Raw genomic sequence first — 24,797 nt, 5'->3', positions numbered from 1 at the left:
AAACCTAGTAAACTGAAAGATTTGTTAGCCTAACCTTTAAATCAGCAATTTTACAGTGCATTTCCCTGTTTATACTTTAAATATGTCTAGTGTGCTAATGAATGAAGAATGAAATTGCTCAATGATTATAAAGTTTTCCATGACTGCAACAGCAATTTATTTTAAATTTAGTCACAAAGATATTTTAGTTTATTTTTATTGTTACCCCTTTTTCCTGGTTGATATGTAACTCCTTAGGAAAAATTGCTTTAACTTCAAATTTCATAATAATGGTTATACTGCTCAAGATCTCTTTTATTTACATTTAAAAAAATTGAAGTGTAGTTGCTTTACAATATTATTCTAGTTTCAGGTGTACAACATAGTAATTCAGTATTTTTACAGATTATACTCCATTTAAAGTTATTACAAAATAATAGCTATATTTCCCTTTGCTCTATAATATATCCTTGTTGCTTATTTATTTTATACATAGTAGTTTATATCTATTAATTCCATACTCTTATCTTGCTCCTTCCCCCTCCCTCTCCCTGCTGGTAACCACTATTTGTTCTCTTTATCTGTGAGTCTGTTTCTGTTTTGTTATACACATCTATTTGTTTTATTTTTTAGATTCCATATAATTAATAACACAAAGTATTTGAATTGCTCTGACTTACTTCACTAAGCATAATACCTTCTAGGTCCATCCACATTGTTAAAAATGGCAACATTTCTTTCTTCTTTATGGCTGAATAATATTCCATTTTATATATCTATATCTCTATGCCACATCTTTATACATTAATCTGTTGATGGACACTTAGGTTGCTTCCATGTCTTGGCTATGGTACATAGTGCTGCAATGAACATTGGGGTGCATATATCTTTTCACATTAGTGTTTTCATTTTCTTTAGATATATACCCAAGAGTGGAATTGCTGGATCATACAGTAGCTCTATTTTTAGTTTTTCTGAGGAATCTCCATACTGTTTTCCACAGTGGCTGCACTAATTAACAATCACACAGTATACTAGGGTTTCCTTTTCTCCACATCCTTGCCAACATTTGTTATTTGTAAACATTTTGATAATAGCCATTTTGACAGGTGTGAGGTGATAAATCATTGCAGTTTTGATTTGCATTTCTTTGATGATTAGCAATGTCGAACATTTTTTCATGTCCCTGTTAGCCATCTGTTGGAAAAATGTCTACTCTGGTCTTCTGCACATTTTTTAATTGAGTTGTTTGTTTTTTGGTGTTGAGTTATATGAGCTGTTTATATATTTTGGGTGTTAAACCCTTATCAGTCATATCATTTACAAATATTTTCTACCATTCTGCAGACATTGTTTTGAAAATGGCTAGTGGCATCCCAAGTCTGACATAGCTCAGAAATTCAAGAATTTCTCCCATTGTCTTTACTTTGTTAATGGTTTCCTTTTCTGTGCAAAAGCTTTTCATTTTAATTAGGTCCCATTCATTTATTTTTGCTTTTGTTTCTTTTGCCTTAGAAAACAGATCCAAAAAAATATTGCTATGATTTATGTCAAAGAGTGTTCTGCCTATGTTCTTTTTTATATATATATAAATTAATTTATTTATTTTGGCTGCGTTGGGTCCTCGTTGCTGCGCCTGGGCTTTCTGTAGTTGCAGCGAGCAGGGGCTACTCTTCACTGCAGTGTGCAGTCTTCTCATTGCGGTGGCTTCTCTTGTTGTGGAGCATGGGATTCAGGTGTGTGGACTTCAGTAGTTGTGGCACGTGGGCTCAGTAGTTGTGGTGCATGGGCTTAGTTGCTCCTCAGCATGTGGGATCTTCCCAGACCAAGGCTCGAACCCATGTCCCCTGCATTGGCAGGCAGATTCTTAACCACTGTACCACCAGGGAAGTCCCTCTGCCTATGTTCTCTTCTAAGATTTTTATGGTTTCAGGCCTTACATTTGGATCTTTAATCCATTTTCAGTTTATTTTTGTATATGGTGTGAGGGAATGTTCTAATCTCATTCTTTTATATGTAGCTGGCCAGTTTTCCCAGCACAACTTTTTGAAGAGACTGTCTTTTCTCCTTTGTATATTCTTGCTTCCTTTGTCATAGATTAATTGACCATCAGTGCCTGGGTTTATTTCTGGGTTCTGTATTCTGTTCCATTGATCTATGTATCTGCTTTTGTGCCAGTACAATGCTGTTTTGATGACTATAGCTGTGTAGTATAAAGTCAGGGAATGTGATACCTCCAGCTTTGTTTTTTTATAATCAAGATTATTTTGCCTATTTAGGGCCTTTTTTTGTTTTTACTTTTGCTCTTGTTCTTCTCTTAGATTGAAATGTCTTCTGCTTAAATCCTACTTATTACTTATCAATTCCTCTAATCTTTCTGAGTCTCTATAGTGTATGGTAACAGCTCTGAGTTGTGGTGGGAAGAACTCATGCTCCGTTCTCAGTTCAAGGGCCCCTCATTTTGTGGTGACCTGTAGTAGAGAAAAAGTAGTGGAGTGAGAGGCCAAATTGAAGGCAGTGCTCATGTGTTTGGGGTGGGAAGTGAAGCATAAACTGTCAGATGGAAAAAGTGTGCACAATGTACCAATAAAACCCAGCCAAGACTGTGGGATGGCCAGCAGAAAATAATGAGAATAATAATGAGTCTGGGGAGCTTAAAGAACAGGGTGGGGTTGTGAAGGTGAACGTGCTGTTGCAGGCAGGGTCAGGCCTATCAGGAGATTCCACTTGGTCTTGGATTGCCCTTGACTCTCCAAGGTCTTCAATAGAAGCTGAAGTTTAATATTGGTGTGGATGCTTGTGGTACAAATAGTTTAACTTGTCTGTTCTCAGTTCCTTGTAGGTCAGACTCTCTGAGAAGCTTTGCAAAATTCTCAGGTTAAACAGTTTTACTAAATGCTATTTCCTTATACTTTTCAGTCTCACATAGGTTTTCATTACTTTTTTTTTAGACTTGAGGTTTTTTTTAGTAAGTGAGAATGATTTATTTATTTTTTGTTTATTTATTTGGCTGTGCCTCATGGCTTGTGGGATCTTAGTTCCCTGACCAGGGTTTGAAACTGGGGCCACAACAGTGAAAGCACTGAGACTTAACAGCTGGACCACCAGGAAAGTCCCTCATTACCTTTTTTTAGTGATTTATTTAAACTTTTCTTATTGAAATAATTTTAGATGTATAGAGTGATTACAAAGATTTGACAGAGGGCTGCCTACACCCTCTACCCAGCCTCCCCCAATGTCAACATCCTACATAACTGTAGTAAATTTTTTTAACAAAAAATTAATATTGGTACAATAACACTAAATAAACTACAGGCCTTTTGCAGATCTCAGCAGTCTTTCCACCAAAGTCCTTCTGTTCTGGAATCTGACCCAGGGTCTCACATTGTCTATAGAGGTTAGGTCACCTTGGTCTCCTCCAGTCTGTGAAAGTCCTTTATCTTCCCTTGCTTTTCATACTTTAAAGAGGACTGGCCAGTTATTCTGTAGGATGTCCCTCAGCATGGGTTGTCTGATGTCTTCTTGTGATTGGATTGAGATCATGCATTTTTGACATGAATGCCACAGAAGCGTTACACCATTCTTAGTGTATTTTTTCCAGGACACACAATGGTAATATGTCTTAACACTGTCCAGTTTGTTAAAAAAAAAATCTGCTGAGTTTCTCCACTGTAAAGCTACTAGTTTTCCCACTGTAATTCCTAACCATCTTGGGGGAGATACTTTGAGACTACCAATATCTAATCTTGCTTCTCTTCAAATTTTCACTCACTAATTTTAACAATTATAAGTGGTCTTGCCTGCAAAAATTAATATGGTTGTTTTCTAATGGTGCTTTCTTATTGACATCATTCATTCTAAATGTCACAATTGGAATTCTTCTATAAGCATGAACTGCTCCTTCTCTCATATTTATTTATTTATTCAAAATTTATATCATTATGGTCTTACTTTATAAATTATAATCTAATACTATTATTATTGATTTTGTTGTTGAAATTATTCCAGCTTTAGCTAATAGGTGCTCTTTCTGGATGACTACTCTGCCTTTTCTATTTGCTACTATCCTTTTCTGTGCAGCTGCCTTGATGTTCTGACACCACAAGGTGTTCCAAGTTTATCTTGTATTTTCCCTCACCCAGGCCTGGAATCAAACACTTCCTAAGGTTTCTTTTTATTATAGAATAGTATTTAGACACCAACATCTGGTTTCCTTTAATTGTGGAGTAGTATTTGGAAATCGAGGTCTGGGTGCTAGATGTGCCACTGGGATGTTATTGCTTCCAGTTCTCTGTCAGTGAGTAGAACTCAGAGGAAATGTATGCACATATACCAGTCCATGTATAGACACACACAGCTATGTAATGTGTGGGTGTGGGGGATACCTATATCTATCTATCTGTCTATCCATCTATCTGTCTATGTATCTATTGATCATCTATCATCTATTTATCATGTTTAGATGATTCACATTTGTGTGATTATTGATATATTTGAATTATATCTATTACTTGATAGTTGTATTGTATATGTTCTCTCTGTTTTTTGTTCTTCTTCTTGGTCAGTATTCTCTGGATTTAATTGGGCACTTTTTATGACTCAGATTTATGTTCATTCAACTTAACAGTTATACCACATTGTGTATACTCTAAGATTTATAATATATATCTTTAATCAGAATCTACTTTCAATTATTATATTTCTTCACACACTAATGTAAAGATATTATAAAATTATATTCCCAGTCCACCCTGCCATCATTTGTATTATTGTCATACATTTTTACTTTATATATGATATAAACACAGGATAAGTGCTACCACTTTTGTTTTACATAAGCAATTTTTGTTAGGAACAATTAAAAATAAAACTATAATTTTCTTTTGCCTTCATTTATTATATCTCCAACCCTCCCCATTTCCTTGTGTTGACTGGGTTTCTGTCTGGTGTCTGCATTTTGCATGAAGAATTTCATTTCACACTTGTTGAAGTGTAGGTCTGCTGGAATTCTCTATTTTTATTTGTTTGAGAAATTCTTTATTTCTCCTGTATTTTTGAGGAAAATTGTTTTTTCTGGGTATGTAATTCTGCTTTGACACATGTTTTTTTCTCAGTATTTTAAAAATTTTACTCCTTTTTCTTCTTGTATGTATGATTTCTTACAAGCAGTCTATTCTACTGCTTATCTTTCTCCCTATGACTATAATGTGTTATTTTCCTCTGGATAAATTGAGGATTTTATCTTCATCTTTTTTTTCCAATAGTTTAAATATGATATATGTAGAGGTAGTTATGCGTGGGTGTGTGGATGTATGTGTATGTGTGCATTTGTACATTTGTATTTACCCTGTTCAGTGTTAGATCTTTGATGTATTTGCTGCCTTTATTTTAGGAAAATCCTTAAGTCAGTATTTCTTCAAATATTTCTTTTGTCACATTCTTTGTTCTTTTTGTCTTGACTCCTATCCCACGGAGGTTGGATGTTCTATTTTTTTTTTCTCCACTCTCTTTTTTTCCCTTTATGTTTCAGTTTGGATAATTCCTATTGAGCTATTTATTTTTACTGATACTTTCCTCAACCATGTGATCTGCTTGTAAGAATGCCAAGACATTATTAGTTTCCCTTATTGTGATATTTACCTCTAGCATTTCTGTTTGATTTTTTTCTTATATTTTATATTTTTCTGTTAAAATTACCTATCTGTTCTTCCATGTCATATACTTTTTCCATTAGTGATTTTAATATAACAAATTCAACAATTAAACTTGTTTAAAATTCTCTGTCAAATATTTTCCACATCTATGTCATATCTGGGTATATTTGTACTGATTGTCTTGTCCTTAGGGTTTTATTTTTCTAGCCACTTGACATACATTTTACTCCAAGATATACTTATCATATAGGACTATAAAGACTAGGATAAATAGTTTTATGATTGGAAATGGACATTCTTTCTTCTGGGTGTCGGGGTTTGCATTAATCAAATCTTGACTTGGGCATGGTTTGAGTTTTTTTCTGTTGCCATGGTTACCCGCAGTGTACATTGGGTCCAATGTAAGGGCTGCTGGTCAGAGGGTTTTTCTCAGTGTCAGACCCACCCACAGTTTTAGATATTCCTTTGTTGCCTCTCAGAGAGTATGTGTCTCTTGCAGCTCTCCCAGTAATGTTTATCTGGAAGGTGAAAGGAAGCTGTGCTCTGATGTTCTGACTGCACCAGCCTTAGGTGCCTGCTCTTCCTCCCACTCTGTGGTATTTGGATTCACCACTGTCATCTCTGACATGAGGAGGCAATGCTCACATCCATTCCCCTCTGCTCTGGTTCTCTCCTTAATCCAATAGCTACAATTAAATCCCTTCCCTCCTTTGAATATTTTGAATGAGCCAACTTGAAGTTTGCCCTCCTTTTCATGTTTATGTTTCCAACTGACAACCTAGTTTCATAACATTTTGGGGGAGTGTGGCAGGAATTTGGGCTTGTTAAGTTATAGAAACAATAAAACTCATGAAAAAAGGCAACTTGGAAAATACAGGAAAACTATAATGAAGCCAAAAGAAAAAAAAAACTTATGCTGCTGCCATTTAGAGGAAATATTATTAAAATTTTGTGGCATTTACTTTCAGTCTTTCCTCCAAGCAGTATTTATGTGATATCCTGTCAATTAAATTATTCAACCTGTTTTATTTTGTTTAATATTACAGTGTAATTACTTTCCAGGTGTGCAAAGACTGCTATCCCTCTGCAGTCTCCCCCCTTCCCAACACAAACTGTATTTATCCCCCCTTCTTTCTGGATAAACATTTTTAAAGCTAGGCACTGGCTCTCCTGGCCTGTCTCACAGTTAGGTATTCCTAACTAATTGTGTAAGAGAGTGTGTTCTTGCCATATGTGGAATTTCCAGGAAATCTCTTAACAGTGAATAGAGGCAACACTTCTTCCTTTCAGTTCCTGTTCATTGGAATATGAATGTAGTGGCTGGTGCTTAGGCAGCCACCTTGGACCTAAAGCAGCACACTAAAGACAGTGGAGCAGAAAGAAGAACCTAAGAACTGATAATCCTGTGGCCACAAGACCAGGTCTAAACTGCCTACTTTGCAATTGTATATGTGAGAATTTTAAAAATCATGTTTAAGTCACTTTTTAAAATGTAGCTGAAACTTTTCTAATATATCATATTGTTATTCACTTTTGTAAGCCCATATTAGGTGTCCTTTAAACATTCCACAGGTGTATATTTTATCAGTTGTATAACCTTTTTACAACTTCTTATTAGATATATTCTCCTATCCATTACTAAATGATATAAATATTGCTGGAATTAAGATGAAAGTATGTACGATTTTGTCTGAATTTCATAATAATTTCCTAAGATAGACTGAAATGGAATCACAGGTCAACAATCCTTATCTGAGATTCTTGGGCCAGGTGTGTTCAGAATTGAGGAATTTTGTATTTTTGCTTATATTCTGTATTAATGACACTCCCAGTAAAGTCTGAGACAGCATCCTCTTATCAAACACATTTTTATTTCTGCAGTAGATTACATAAATAATTACACTAAGTAGATCTGGATTGGTGGCAAATGATTTAAGGAAAAACTTGTTTCTCAGAGATTTTGGGAGTTTGTTATTATGGACAAGACTTTTACTTGGTCAAATATTATGAGTGGCTTTTATAGACTATTAAGTATTTGTTATTTTATTTGTAATTAAACATAAATATTATTACATATTTGTGATAACTTTTCCAAAAGTTTGAAACAAAATAATCTTTTGTTAAGCTGTATGTGAATATTAATTTCATTGTAGCATCACCAGGGCTGATATTTTCTCTTTTTTTATCCTCTTTCCCTAAAGTGAAAAAGGATATCTCAGAGGATAAGGATAAGAGGAAAAGGATATCTCAGATATCTCTTTTATTTTGTAATTCTGTGATTACTAGTAAGTAGTGGTTATTTGCAGTTCTTATTTTCTATTTTATCTGATCATATTTTGTGCATACTTCTTAATTGCTATTTGGGGGATTTTGACATTTTGAGTGAAGTTTAACATAATTTATTTTCAGATAATTGGCCTACTTTATTATTTTTATTTTAAATTACCTTATACTGTTTAAAAATATAGATATAAACACATGTATCTTTTTCTCATTTGTCCTTTGGCTTAGAATTTTTCCCTCCAAAAGAGATTTGATATTTAAGCTTAAGTCTATTCTAAATTTTTATTCTTGATTTTAAAATATTTAACCCTTTAGTTTTTCTGGAACTTATTTTGGTTTAATATATAAAGACAGAATCTAAATTTTACCCCAATAGTTTTTAACTGCTCCAGCACCATTAATTTTATAAATCTCACCATCCTCCCACATCTGTAATGTTTTGTTAATTGTGTATAAGGTTTTACATAAACAAATGAAGAGAGATGAGATGCTGTTGATACATCATGGTCATCGACTTTGTCAGTGGGACATCCACAGACTCCTCCCTCCCCCCTGTTCCTTCCAGGAGATGTGTTTCTCAAGTATGGGCCCCATTAGAGAAAGTAAGTTTTATTGTTAGAACATAAATATTTAACAGATAAATCCTCTTTGTTTCCGGGGTTGAAAGGTCTTATCCTGGAATGTGGAACACAGGGTAGTCACTGTCTTCTGTGCCTACAGGAGACCATAAAAAATTCTGACATATGTATAGACTTGGGTAATATTAGGGACTGAATTATGTTCCCCCCCAAATTCATATGTTGAAATGCTCATGTCTGTACCCCAGAATGTGACATGTATTTGGAGATAGGGCCTTTAAAGAGGTGGTCAAATTATCATGATGCACTAGGGTGAGCCCTAGTCCAGTTTGACTGAAGAAGGGGAGATTAGGACACAGACACCAGGCAAGTTCATGCACCGACAGAGGGCCCACCATGTGAAGACACAGAGGGCTGCCATCTGCAAACCAAGGAGAGACGCCTCAGAAGAAACCAAGCCTGCAAGTACCTTGATCTTGGACTTCCAGCCTCCAAAACTGTTAGAAAATAAATTTCCTTATTTAAGCCACCCAGCAAGTGATGTTTTGTTATGGCAACCCTAGCAAACTAGTACAGGGAGCCTGACTGACTATAGTACTGGTATAGTCCAAAGGAAGAACACGCTGGCCTTAAATCATCTGACACTGGCCAAGGTGAGGTAAAATACGTAATATGCTTATGACCATGCCTGGTGCATAAAAGGTGCTCAGTAAAATGATCTATCATCTCTACAGTCAGTACTGTCTTCATTTCCCAGGTGGTCAGCATACAGGGCTGTTCACCTGAGCCAAGGAGGCAGTGATGGTGAGGAAGCCAGCAGCCTCTGAAGGACCATGAAGGGCAATTCAAGGCAACGACCCTGAGTGACAGCAAAAGGTCATCAACCACTGCACTGTTGATTTCCTGTGTCTACAGCAAAAATCAGAAAGCCTCCCTTTTCCCTGTGCAACCACACTCCCCCACGGGTCTTAGAAAGTATATTTACAGAGCAGACAAATGGGGAAGAGATGGACTTCTTATGCTTCAATAAAGTGGGTCCTTGAGATGGTTTTAAACAATGTGGAAAACAGGACACATGACAGGGTAGCTCTGAGCCCCAAGGGTAGGTCTGTGTTACTGAGACTGATGTCTGCTTGGATCCATTTTTAATTTATTTCTATGATCTTTTAAACTGACTTTTATTAATATAGAATTACTTGGTGGGCCACTGATTGACAAAATTAATAAATCTGAACTAACATCAAGCTGAAAGAATATTTGGTGGATATTTTAAATACTATGTTAAGCTACAGACAACAAAATAAGAGAGATTCCTTGTAGCTTATAGTTGTCTCTGCTGATGTCAGAAAGCTTCTTTATATTATATATCACTTAGAATTAAACTTCTACTAAATAAGTGCTAGAAAGATGAAAGCGTGCTATATTGAAACTTATTTAGGTTATTTTCTTATGAAATATTACATGTAAAATGGATATTACTAAACTAGTGTGATCTGATTCCATACATTCAGGAGAAATCAGTTTTTCATTCCTTTTCTTAGCAGAGAGAGGCTATAAGTGCTAGGTTTAATCCAGTATAACTGACTTTCATTATTAAAGGAATTTAAACTTCAATAAAATGAAATTATTAAATAGATTAAGGAACAATATAAGACTTGAATCTCACTTGAGGCTAGACAACTGCTCCAGGTTACATATTTAAGCCATTAGTCTATTTCTTACCAGGGGACTGGTCTTGCCTAATTCATTTCCTTTTGCACCTATGAAGGAAGTCATAGCTAAAAAATAAATTGTAGTTTAATGTCTCTTCATTGCTATCTATCCCATCATTTTAAGCAAAGCACTATAAAAGATTGGAAATATTCCAGTGTCCATGAATATAGAATGTAGAATCAGTTTGTGTTTTACCTCATAAGACAAAAGTAATTAAGTAAAATACTTGAACTGAAAGGAATGATTAAATTTCTCCCTCAAAAATTACTTAATTTCAGCAGGTATCATGTGGTTGTCACCTGATCTCTGCTATAAAGCTATGTAAGTATAGTCTAAAAGGTTCTGTCCCTGGACCTAATTGGTTTACTAATAATAGGTAAAATATGAGAGAAGCTATGTCTGTGAGAGGCCAGCAGACTGGAAGAACTGGCCAATCCTGACATTCTATGTGATTGCACTCCTGAGTAAGACATGGCATATACAGAATGGATAGGATACACCATATATGGGATAAGATCTACAAAATAGTCTTGACAGTTCTCCAATATGTGTTTTAACTGTCATCTTTAGGAGTTATTTTGATACCCAAGAACAACAGTAACACAAAAATAATAAACAAAAAATGTAATTTTTAATTGTCATCTCCAGCCAATATTATTTCAAAAAATTGAAGTCATCATAAAAAATATAATATTATCTAAGTGACAGATGTCTCAGTACAGGCAAATATATACCTTATAGATATATATTGGGTACTACTACTGATTTTGTGATCATCAATTTGAACTTTTAATACACACTCAGTAAACAGTTCAAAAAGAAAGATGAACATTTTTAACATTCAATTTCTGGTATCATTTTACCTTGTTCCTGGGTCTGTTTGTATTCTTTCACCTTTATTCCATTCTTGATTTAAGCAAAACATAGAGCTTTTCATACAGAAGCTTTTACATACTTAAATGAAATGACATTTAACATACTAACTGCATCATTTTTTACCTGGAAGGAAATCTATACAAATACATGTAACATAAATCATTCAAGTGGTTTCCTTCCGACAATCACAGCTACCCCAAGAATGTCAGGGTAACAATGGTGCCAGAAAGACTAGTTGTTTGCTGTCAAAGTATGACAACAGCACCATCTAATTCCCTGTAACAAAGCAGGCCATTTGCTCTCACGCTAATACCAAATCAAGTTCATGTAGTATTTTCTATTTGAGATGTAAAGATTTAAAGTTAGAGTAAATTATTCCATATCAACATAGAATTATAACATTTCTCCCTAATTCTTGTTTATAAAATGATTCTTGGCATATGTCTAATGATAAGAAAATATGGCCAAAAAAGAGAAGAATTGACTACCTGAAAAAAATCAGTGTCAATATTGAGACATCATGCATTGCAATCCTTTGTGTATTTTTACCTTATTAACCTTTAAGTTTTTTCTCCTCATTTCTTTCATTTAACAGAACACTTTGAGAGCCTAGAACACTGTTGGTATAAAGCCATGGTGCCTTAGGTAAAATTGCTGTGTAATATGTTTCTCCCAAACATAGCAGGTTAACAAACATTTATCATCTCACTTCTGTGGGTCAGCAATCCAGGCACAGCTAAGCTGAGCGTGTCTGTCCCAGTTCTCACACGGTGCAGTCAAGCTGTAGATGGGGCCACGGTTCCTTCTGAAGGTCAACTTCAGGGAGGATCCACCTCCAAGCTCACCACGTTCCTGGCCCAGGTCTTTCCTGACAAGGCAGCTGGATTACTCCAAGGAGAATGAGGAGAAAATGGGAGAGTGACCCAAACAGAGGCCACAGTCCACTTCCAGCCTCACCTGTAAGTGCCTTCCCATCCCCTCTGCTCTGTTCTGTTCATTAGAAGCAAGTCAGTCCACCCAGCCCAAGTAAGGACCAGGGATTACACAGGGCATGGCTACCAGGAGGTGGGGATCATTCAGGAGCGCTCATTCTAGAGGCTGCCTTCCTTTAAGGAGCTTATCCTACAGATACTTTCAACTTTGGATGTTTCGGTACTTAACTTACCATGCTCATAGCATGATATTTACTTGATGAATGGATTAATGAATGAACAGATATTTTATATAGCAGTATTTTTTATGGTAAGCATCACATACACCTTAAGAGATCTAGTTCCTGCAATAACATATGCAAGTTTCTTGTAATGTTTCCATTTCCAAGGTTTGGTTTGGCTTTCAAAAGTCAACCCACACTAGTTACAGAGGAAAGAGGTGTGCTGCTCAGAGAGCTTTAGAGCACTCTTGTCCTCTTTCACTTGTGTCTGAGTTCTCACTCCATGCCAGTATGTTTGGATAAGTTAGAGAAATTTAGTTTGTCTTTATTCTCCCGATATTTTCCCTCCTCCCATTAAAGGCAACAATCATATGATATCACTTATATGCTGAATCTAAAAAATGGTACAGATAAACTTATTCACAAAACAGAAAGAGACTTAGAGAACGAACATATGGTGACCAGGGAGGAAGGGTCAGATAACCAACAAGGACCTGATGTATAGCACAGGAAACACTGCTCAGTATTCTGTAACAAACTAAATGGAAAAAGAATTTGAAAAAGAATAGATACATGTATATGTATAACTGAATCACTTTGCTGTACACCTGAAACTAACACCACATTATTAATCAACTATACTCCAGTATAAAAGAAAAATTAAAAAAATAAATAAACATGATACTGAAGTTACAAGATAAAAAAAAATATTACTCCTGTTTTAGTTTATTATCTTGGTATTTGGGGGAGAATGAAAGTGTAAATGAAAGGCAGTTGGGTAGGTGTATTCAGAGGATGTCCTGGGAATAGCGACTGATACTAATTTCTCATCTGTGTGGAAGGTTGTGGACTTGGAGTAAGATATGTATTGGCTAAAAAATAAAGGAATGTGATATTTCTTGCACATCTGAGCTTGTGGTTTCATGTTCACACCCACCATAGAACCTTAAACCTGGACCTCACTCAACTTTCCAAGGATGGGGCGTGAAACCAAACAAGAAAACATTCTAGATATTAATTCTATACCATAAGTTACCTTGGTAGAAAGAGAAGTTTCAGCTCCAAGAATAATTTTAAAACATGAGGTTACCCTCTCCAGTTTTTTTTTTTTAAATAACCGTCTATCGGATAAACATTTACTTCTTTACTATGGTAAGTAGTATTCTATGTGTGTTACTTGAGGAAGATATTTTGTCTGAAAACCTATCAGAGTTTCCTTCCTGTGGAAATTAAGAAAGTACAAAAGTCCTGAGCTGCCCTGGGAATTAGAGTGGAGATCACAATAACATTGTGCTCTGTGATTTTTATTTAAATAACACACATTTTTCCATATAATTATAGCGATTGTAATTTTTATGGCTGCATGGCAATCCAACAATTTCAGATGCTGGATTTACTTAAAACTTATCCTTTTTTATTACAGCTTGACTTTTCAGTTTAAAGAGTTTATTTTGAAAATGTTGATCAACACATTAGGAAAGGTGAGTGTGAGTCTGTGTGGTATTCAGATATCAATTTTAAACTTTTTGAGAATAATTCAAATATAACATGTTTCTGTAGGAGGATTTTTTTTCCTCAAATAATTTTTCTATGATTGTGTGGATTTCATTACCCGATGCATTTTTTTGTGAACTCAAACAGTATAAATTAAGGAAAGGAAACATTAAATAATCTCAAATAAAATGAAAATGAAAGTACTGTATGGTTCTTCTTGATATCAAATCTAACTTTAGATGAAATGGGTCAGTGGGAGGTCAGAAAAAGAATTATTACAGGAAATATAGATACATATCAAAAACAAATTTGAACAGAGATCTCCACAATATATTCCAGAAAAAGCTGTCTAAACTTGGTTAAATATAAAACAAATGCTTTCCAAGGTAGAAATGGTTTAGCTTTTATAAGATTTGCTCCGACCAAGGATCTCTGCAGTGAGGGTTCTGTTTTGAAAGTACCTATAAATGTACTCAAAGAAGTGATGAATATTATAAATTTTGTTGACTTTTCCCTAATCATTAATAATGTCAATGTCTAATTCAAAATACTAGGAAAATACCATTTAATGAAAATCAATAAAATTAAATCAAATTATTAATACACAGTGTATTGTACAGTCCACACTTGCTCACCAGGTAGCCCTCCAGAACCAGACACTTATATCTTTTTCTTTGTGTTCTCAACCCAGAGAACATACAGGGCACGTAACATGCAACAGATAAATATTTAGTAAAATCAGGGACTAAAACTGGCACCACAGGAGATCCAAAGTTGCGTAAATCTTAAACCATTTATGAAACCTTTCTGATTACCTATATGGAAATCTGCATTTTAGAGGCTTTCTCCCATTTAATTGTCATCCCATGTGGAATAGACTTCATTATTCCCATTGCTCTCTGCACAACAAAAAATCATGAAATACTTGCTTTGTGTAGCTTGTAATAGTCCTTTAGAAGTTTATTAGGAGGCTGAGGATTGGACCATAAAATTATGACATTATAGTACATACATAAATCAAATATTGGATAAATTCAGAGTAAATAATGCTGAATAGGTGGCAGAACTAAATTACTTACTTAACCTCGTACAAGAACTTTCACTGTTTAGAAATTACTTCTCTTTAATTTGATTAAACAAAATTATACTGAAACTCTTTTAGAATCATGTGTTTGCTCTGTCCCTGAAGAGTAAGTATGCATGTGGGTCAGGAACTAAGCTTCAAGGTGATTACTCCAAACATCAAATCCATTAACCTAAAAATGTCCACATGAAAGTGTGCTCCTTGTTTCTGTCTCAAATAAAAAATATGAATGAGAAAAAGCTATAAAAAGACATTCTAATACAAAGACATTAGTAATATCAGGATTTAAAATTTATTTTTCTTTTAAAACATTTGTTTTTAAAAACATGAGCCCAATGCAGAAGTCCTAGCCTGCATTATTAATATTATACTACAAAAAGCCATGCTTAGAGTGACAATATTATTTGTGTGCACAGAAATAATGAAGATTTTTTCATGGATCAATTATTTCTTTAAATGTTTGGTGAAAAAATCTCAAAAAAGATTTCTTTTTCAATATAATAAAAAATTGTGGATGTTCCTCATTCTTTACATGATTTTTAGCTGAATTACAGTAAGTCCCCTACATATGAGCAAGTTCTGTTCTGAGAGTGCATTTGTAAGTCCAATTTGTTCCTAAGTCCACCAAAGTTAGCCTAGGTACCCAACTAACACAATTGGCTATATAGTACTGTACTGCAATAGGTTTATAATACTTTTCACACAAATAATACATAAAAAACAAACACAAAAAATAAAGAAAACATTGTTAATCTTACAGTACAACACCTTGAAAAGTACAGTAGTACAGTACAACAGCTGGCATACAGGGGCTGGCATCAAGTGAACAGGCAAGAATAGTTACTGACTGGAGGAGGGAGAGGAGGTGGGAGATGGTAGAGCTGAAGGATCATCGGCTACAGGAGATGGAGGGCAAGCTGCAATTACACTCATGCCTGCCTGATGTTGATGGCACAGGTTCTGGTTCCTTGCTGGATTCAATTTTATCTACCTGAAGAAATGATCCAGTGATGTCTGTGTAGTAGCTCTTTTTTTTCTCATCATAGAAGACACAGTAGCACTGGATTGCACTCTGAACGGCTGCTGCAACCTTCACGTACCATTCTGTGTTTGGGTCCTGTGCCTCTAAAACTAACAGTGCCTCCTCAAATAAAGAAAATCCCCTTCCCATTTCCTTCATTATGACTGTCTTCGGTTCTTCAGTTACTTCTTCCTCCTCTTGCCTCTCTTCATCCTTTCTCTGGTAAAGTACACAAAAGTGCAACCACTTGTAGAGGATGCACGCATGTGACAATGTACTCCAGACATGTGAACTAACTTACGTGATTGGACATGCAAATGCATGTTCACATCTTTGAAAGTTCACAACTTGAAGGTTCGTATGAAGGGGACTTACTGTAGTTATGTAAGTTGATGAACTCTAGCTAACTGTCTACAGGTGATTTAATGAATCAGATTTCTATCAGAAAACATTTAATTCAAACATGATTATATCCATTGCAACACTGCCACAAAGACACTGGGGCAATCTTACAAATCTGTTTCTTGAATTATTCTTTGGATCATAAAATGGGAATTCCTCTTAAACATTTTTATCTCAAACAGGATATCTTAACTTAAACTCCCCCTTAATGAGGCATCAATGTGAGAAGATCTCCCTATCTTGGCTTACATATATTTCTACTATGTTTCTTGTCCTCCATGTTAAAGATGGGGAAAATAGCAGAAAGGGAGATGACGTTCTTCCACATCACTTTAGAAACCCTTCTTCAAAGAAAACAGCAGATACCCAGAGTCAGGTTTATCCTTTTTCCTCTGCATTGGAAGAAATGTATTTTTCATAAATCCAAGAATTCCTTTCCCTGAATCTTCACATTTCTCAAGACCTTACTGAGTTTAACTTGAGGCTACAAAAATGGGCTTGCGGTACCTTTGGCAGTATGCCTAAACCCTATAAACCTTAAAATCTGCCTTCAGGTGCCAAGTTCCTCCACCTTACAAGCATTCAGCAGTTCCCTATTGATGAGATATTGAAAAGAAGGTACTGAAGATGAACTTCATAATAATGACCTGGAGACCAACAGATGCAGTAAGAGGAATTCTTTTTTCATTTTTATACATTTCTTCATTTTTTATACACAAATATACATACACTTTCTGTTTAGTAGACAGAAAAACAGTCTTAAGTAATTCTCAGGATTTCCCTTCCCCTCATTACGTTTCTCAAATCTCAGCAACGAGGGGCTGAAGAGGGCAGGACTAAGAGTATAGCCAGAGAAGTGAAACATCACTGTGTACATTTGTTCAAACGTTCTTGCTATTCTGAAGCATTTCTGAAATCTGCTTTAAATACAGATTTATTCTGAATGTGTCCTAAAGATTAGCTAAACCTTCATCATGTATTTACCTCAACCATTGATTGCTTGTGTGAATGGGGAGGGACATTGTTCAAAGAGCTCAACTACTCTTTCAAGTGACCTCGAAATTTCCGTATTTCAACTTGGATTCTATTCCAGCCATTCTGAACATGAGTGAACTTCAGTGAAAGAAAATAAAACCATAAAAATTGTTTATGTTTAACTAAGGCAGAGAGACTCCAGAATGATCATCGTTTCTGCTAAGTGCCCTGAGCAATAATTCAACTTCACAGCCTAGAGCCAGCATCCTTTTTTCCAAATCCAGGCTTTGGCATTTATTCGGCTCTGTACGCTTGGTGACTTATTTTATGACTATTTCTCTATTTCTAATATGAATACTTAGTGTGGATTTCTCATGTTTCCGGGTATTGTTTAAACACTTCAATCTCAATTAAGTCATTTAATTTACTATACTAAAATTTCAGTAGTGTCATTATGCTAATTTTACAGACCAGGTAACTCAAACTCTGAAGTTGCAAGTAAGTTGTGGGTGTCTCCTAATTATTAGTGGAAAAGTAGGAATTTCAACTCAAGCAACTAGGCTGGGGCAAAGCATGTGATTTTTTTTTTTTTTTTTAACATCTTTATTGAAGTATAATTGCCTTACAATGGTGTGTTAGCTTCTGCTTTATAACAAAGTGAATCAGTTATACATATACAATATGTTCCCATTTCTCTTCCCTCTTGCATCTCCCTCCCTCCCACCCTCCCCATCCCACCCCTCTAGGTGGTCACAAAGCACCGAGCTGATCTCCCTGTGCTATGCGGCTGCTTCCCACTAGTTATCTATTTTACATTTGGTAGTGTATATATGTCCATGACACTCTCTTACCCTGTCACATCTCACCCCACCCCCTCCCCATATCCTCAAGTCCATTCTCTGGTAGGTCTGTGTCTTTATTCCCGTCTTGCCACTAGGTTCTTCATGGCCTTTTTTCTTTTTTTTTTTTCCTTAGATTCCGTATATATGTGTTAACATACTATATTTGTTTTTCTCTTTCTGACTTACTTCACTCTGTATGACAGACTCTAAAGCATGTGATCTTAACCTCTTCATTTGCTACCTCTCAAGGCCTTTGCATGATCAGCTTCCTACAAGGTAATCATTCTTCTTTTTGTATTGCATTCAGTTATATAAGAAATACATTGGAAACATTGTGGGCCCTGATACTCTAAATTGTGTTACAAGTTGAAACAGTTCACATTAACAGAATGAAAAAGTAGAATAAAATATCTAAAATACCAACAAAAATTAGCAGTTTTATCACTGAATATATCTGGTGTTTAAAATAAATAAGGGAGTGGTGGGGAAAAAACTCCTAGCAACCATTGCATAATTTTAAAGGAATATTCATATATAAATCCTGAGACTTGAAAGAGGAAGTGTTGTATGGTGGGAAAACACGGGCTCTGGCTTCAAACTGATTTAGGCTCCAATCTTAATTTACTAGCTGCGTGTCCTGGGAAAATTATACAACCTATGTGAGACTTGGTTTCTTCATCTGTAAAGTTGTATTAATATTTAACTGATAAATAAAACTGATAGATGGGTTAAATGAAGTAATATTTAGCATAGAATGTAAAGAGTATACAATTGATCTTAAATATGTCTTAAAGTAACAAAAATAAACACACTGACCATGTGTACATTTCAATAAACACAAAATGAACGTTGCGACTTGTGTGACAGTACTTCATTTGTGAAAGACCGATGAAGAGAAAAAAAGAAAAAATTACCATATAGAAGCCTTTTATACCTCTTCTTAAATCCGTTTTAGAGTTTCCCTTTTCTCTTCTATGATTTTCCATCTTGCCAACTGTTTTATCTTCTGTTTATGTGTAGTTAGGACACTGCAGAGGTTGGACTGGATCGCTGTGGCATTAATTTGATTGCAGCTCACAGTAGCTGACTGAATAGTTCACTCACCTTTGCACGACTGGTAACAAAGTGCCCAGTGCAAGCTCAGAGCCTTGTAGTGGTTTCTGGGAAAGACAGGGATTTTCAATAATACACTCCTTAATATTGTCCAATTATGAAAGACTTTTCAGTGGAAAAGCAATCCCGATTCATCTCGCCTCAGCTGTGCTGCACCTGAGACAACTTTATTTACTTACCTTTTTGCCTACTTGTTTTTGATCAATTATTAGGAGTTTTCAGGTGTTAAATTAAACACTGGGTGTGGGGGGGAGCTATACAATGTCATGAATATATTTGTATCAATGATACTGATAGGGAAAATGAAATCAATTAAATGTTTTATCTATATTGCTCAGGATCCAAAATAAAAGGGACTTCTAGTTTATATCAAATACTAAATGCACACAAAATTGGGCAATTATCCTGATTTTTCTTTTGTTGCTTCATGGTTACCATTTCATCTAAAAGAGAAAGTCCCTCAAAGTACCATTTTGTGGTTGCATAAATGAAATATTTCTGGAAAGAGGCACTATGCAAGAGAGTATTACATCCAATTCAGATATTCAATGAAAAATATTAGAGCAAGCTCTAATAAAAGTGGGCTTAGGATGACTGTTAGCAGAAAGTCAGACACGTGTGTATTTTCTGCCAGAGCAAAGTCATTAACGTGGAGCTGCAAAGAAAGAAAAGGATGTCCTTTGCTACCATTATTTACAACATCTGTGAAAGAGGGGAGAGTTGGCAGGTAGAAAGCCACTTAGGGATACATTCGACATTTTTACGGAGAAAAAGAAGATACCTCACCCTCCCTGCCCCCATCCCTACCTTTTTATTCTATCATCTAGCTTTTCCCCTTCCTCCTACTGTGGAGAAACACTTTAGGGATGCTGTATAGACAGGTCTGGTGTTTTTTCTTTGCTACCAACACATAGCACCAAAAAGTGTGTGAGCAGACACCACATCCCTGTAAAGCTGTTTTTCTGTCACCCACAGAATTCTCTTGATTCTCTGAGTTGGGGCTTAGACCTAACACCTGTAAAGCCTGTACAAGAGAGTCCATCTGTCAGTCACCCCATGGGCTCCTGCAGCACTGCTTCTATCCAGTTCTTTTCATGCAGCAGTAAAGAAATTGATAGAGGACTATATCCTCAGTCTACAGTGCTACCATCATTATGATGAACGGGAGAGAACCTGGACTAATTTCACACATGAATATGACTCAGTTTCAACAAAAGAGATGCTATGTTTTAACCAAAAATAGATTTGTAAGAAATATTTAAATTGAACTCTATTGAAACTGTATTATGGGAAAATCTAATTTAGCCCTTGCCAGGCATGCATTATTTCACTAAAAGGAAATATATAATTTAAAAGTCATTCTTGGAATGTTAAAGCAACCAGGGAGAAAAAAAAATAAGAGGGTGGAGCATTGTTTAATCTCAATATCTTTTGTTAGATTAAATGTATGAGTTTAATTACCTATTAAAATTACAAGCTATAGTGATTACATAAGTCTCTAGCTAACAGTAAATCACAAAATTATATCTTATAAAGCCTTCCAAGCAGAAGATCATCCTTCAATTTAATTCATGAATAATTATCTGGGACTCAAGAGTAAAAATAAGATGTCATTCACCTTCATAGCAAGAAAAACCGTTTCTTTTTCTTAAAATATGTTTTGTTTACTCTCACAAGTAAAGTGAGAACTAAAGTACATACACAACTAAGAATAGATTTTTTAATTAAATAAATCTTTTTATTTAATTATATTGCCCAAGTGTTATACTGTTATTATAAGCTTCATTGTATTGTTTTTCCCCAGCTTTATTTAAGTATAACTGACAAATAAAAATCATATATATTCAAATGTAAAATGTGATGTTTTGATATACTTATATGTTGTGAAATGATTACCACAATCAAGCTAATTATCATATACAACACCTCACAACATAGTTGCCTTTTTTTTTTTTTTTTTGGTAGTTAGAACACTTAAGATCTACTTTCTTAGTAAATTTCAAGTATACAACACTGTATTATTAACTATAGCTACCATGCTGTGCATTAGATATTTAGAACTCATTCATTCTGTGTAATTGAAACTCTGTAACATCTGACCAAAATCTCCTCATTCATCCAATCTCCCAGCCCCTGGAAATCACCATTCTACTATCATTTTTTATATGTTTGAAAATTTAAGATTCCACATATAAGTGAGTTTGTGCAGCTTTTGTATTTCTGTTCCTGGCTTATTTCACTTAGAATAATGCCCTCCAGTTTCATCCAAGTTGTTACTAATGGCAGGATTTCCTTATTTTTAAAAGCTAAATAATATCCATTGTATATAGATATACCACATTTTCTTTATCCATTTGTCCATTGACAGACAAGTAGGTTGTTTCCATATTTTAGCTATTGTGAATAATACTGCATTAAACATGGGAGTGTATATATGTTTTGGAAGAATTCACAGGTGAAGCCATCTGGGCCAGGGATTTTCTCTGTTGGGTGGTTTTTGATCACTGATTCAATCTCCTTACTTATTATTGATCTATTCACATTTTCTCTTCCTTCATAATTCAGTCTTGGGATATTGTATGTTTCCAGGAACTTATTTCTTCTAGATTTTCCAATTTGTGGGCATATAATTGTGGATAGTTGTCTCTTATGATCCTTTGTATTTCTGTGGTAGCAGTTGTGATGTCTACTTTTTCATTTCTGATGTCATTTATCTGAATCTTCTCTCTCTTTCTCTTGGTTAGTCTAGCTAAAGTTTTGCCAATTTTGTTTATCTTTGCAAAAATCCGACCAATTGTCATAGATCTTTTCTATTGTTTTTTAGTCTTCACTTCATTTATTTCTGCTCTAATATTTATTATTTCTTTCCTCCTGCTAACTTTGTACTTAGTTTGTTCTTCTTTTTCTAAGTTCCCTGATGTGTAAAGTTAGATTAAATATTTCATATCTTTCTTTTTTCATAACATAGGCATTTATAACTATAAACTTCCCTCTTAGAACTGCTCTTGCTGCACCCCATAAATTTCAGTATGTCCATTTTTGTTTCTCTCAAGATACTTTTGATTTCCTTTTTGATTTCTTCTCTTATCCATTGATTGTGTAGAAGTGTGCAATGTAATTTCCACATATTTGTCAATTTTTCAATTTTCCTCCTATTATTGATTTCTACTTTCATACTATTGTGGTATGATTTCAATATTCTAAAATTTGTTAAGACTTATTTTGTAGCTTAACATATGATCTATCCTTGAGAATGTTTTGCAGGCACTTTAGAAGAATGTATATTCTGCTGCTCTTGGGTGGAGTGTTCTATGTACGTCTGTTAGGTACATATGGTCTATGGTGTTATTCAAGTCTACACTTGTTGATTTTCTCTCTGGATGATCTATCCATTATTGAAAATGGGTGTTGAAGTTCCCTGCTATTATTGTATTGCTGCCTATTTCTTCTTTTAGCTCTGTTAACATTTGCTTTATAGGTGCTGCAATATTGGGTACATATACATTTATAGCTGTTAAAATACTCACTCAATGAATTGACCCCTTTATCATTTTATAGTGACCTTCTTTGTCTCTTGTAACAGATTTTAACTGAAAGTCTATTTTGTGTGATATAAGTATAGTGACCCTTGCTACCTTTTGGTTACCATTTACATGAAATATATTTTTCCATCCCTTCACTTTCAGTCTTTGTGTCCTTAAAGTAGAAGTGAGTCTCTTGTAGGCAGCATATTGTTGGATCCTGCTTTTTTTCCATTAAGCCACTCTGCATATTTGATTGGAGAATTCAATCCATTTACATTTAAAGTGATGTTAAGTAAGACAGGTAATGATAGGTAAGGATTTACTATTGCCATTTTGTTGTTTTCTGATGCTTTGTAGCTTCTTGTTCCTTTCGTCCTCTCTTGCTATCTTCCTTTATGATTTGTTGATATTTTTGAAGTGGTATATTTGTATCCCTTTCTCTTTCTCTTTTTTGTGTCTACTAGAGATTTCTTCTTTGTGGTTACCATGGGGTTTACACAAAACATCTTATAACAGTCCATTTTAAACTGACAGCAACTTAACTTCAATCACATTAAAAAACTCTACAGTTTACTTCTCCCTCCAAACATTTTTAGGCTATTGATGTCACAACTTACAGCTTTTCATATTCTGTAAACTTTAACAAATTATTATAGCTATAGTTATTTTTAACACTTTTGTCTTTAGTTATTGTATTAAAGTTAAAAGTAATTTATATACCACCATCAGAGTATTAAAGTATTCCAAATTTGACTGTATATTTACATTTACCAGTGAGTTTGATACTTTTACATGTTTTCATGTTGTTGCTTTCATTTTAACTTGAAGGACTACCATTAGTATTTCTTGTAAGATAAGTCTAGTGGTGATGAAATCCCTCAATTTTTGTTTGTCTGGGAAAGTCTTTTTCTCCCTTTCATTTTTGAAGGGCAGCTTTGCTGGGTATAATTTTGCTTGCCAGTTTTTTTTTTTTTTTTCTTTCAGCCCTTTGAATATATCAAACCACAGGAGATAGTGCTCACTAACATACTCTGTGTATGTAATAACATGCAGAAAAGAGGAAGATCAGAGTAAACTAAAAAATCAGGTTTTAAATTAGGGATACCAAAGAGGAATGAAAGGTAAGATATCTCTCTAAGGAATCCTAACCAAAGTAAATAATGCAAGCAATCATTAAAGAGGTGGGTTTTTCATAAAACATTACAGTGACAATTCTGTCAGAAGAATCCCTGATTCCTTTTGTTTTCTATCTTCTTTTCAGATTATGAGTTATAAAAATATACAGACAACAAAAGGAAATGTTGGAATTATGAAAATTACTTAGCCTTATTATAGAATTTATAGCTTTATAGGTAGGGAGAGGGAGAATAAAATATGGATATGACCCTGACCATGCTGTAGAACAGATTTTCAAGATTGCCCGACAGGGGCCATAGTGCTTTAATCAGCTAATTTATGAAAAGATGGTACTTTTGTGTACCATCTTTTAAAGAGTAAAAGATGATACTCTTATAAAGAGTATCATTTGGACAGAGTTTTAGCATGTACTGAACGTTTTTACATAGGATATATTATTTGGTCTCATGGTAACCTTAAAAATTCAGTTTTGTTATATACATTTCACAAATGGAGACACAGGTTCAGAGAATTTTTGCAAATTAACAATAACCATATATCTAATAAGTTTCAAAGTTAGTATTTAAATCCGAATTTCACCTCTTTATTCTCTAGAACTTGAAAAATTAGCAACACATATATTCTCTAAGCAGGAAACTACTTTTGTCTTCTATATTAAGTGTTACATTCACCATTTACATAATATGCATGATAAATCATGTAATTATAGTTAGCCTGATTCTCTGCTATATCCCCAAAGAGATGCTAACTTTTCCTAATATTCCCATCCTGTCTGACATTAAACTAACCCTAGTCTTACTGATTTGGGCATACATTTTAGGTTATCTGATCTACTGTGTACCTATAGTAAGATAACAATCAATACCAACTCTCGGCCAGTAGATACGTCACCAAGATTTTATGCATCTTAATGATTTGTCTTTCCCTTTTAACCTACATATTACCTGAAAGCCACCTATCAATAATGCA

The 24,797-nt window shown here is 34.7% G+C and overlaps 1 long non-coding RNA gene across 1 annotated transcript; it reads right to left on the bottom strand.

The window, feature by feature from the left end:
- Positions 1–5,614: 5,614 nt before the first annotated feature.
- LOC309608010 lies at positions 5,615–24,181 on the bottom strand. The gene is made up of 2 exons (XR_014232614.1): positions 18,256–24,181; positions 5,615–17,773 (listed from the first exon to the last, which is right to left on the bottom strand). It is a non-coding gene; the product is annotated as an uncharacterized lncRNA (long non-coding RNA).
- Between the last annotated feature and the right edge of the window lie 616 nt (positions 24,182–24,797).

Source organism: Balaenoptera borealis (assembly GCF_965194805.1).
Source record: "Balaenoptera borealis genome assembly, chromosome: 12".
Taxonomy (NCBI): domain Eukaryota; kingdom Metazoa; phylum Chordata; class Mammalia; order Artiodactyla; family Balaenopteridae; genus Balaenoptera; species Balaenoptera borealis.
Note: the sequence above shows the minus strand (reverse complement) of the source record. Positions and strands in the feature narration are given on the sequence as shown.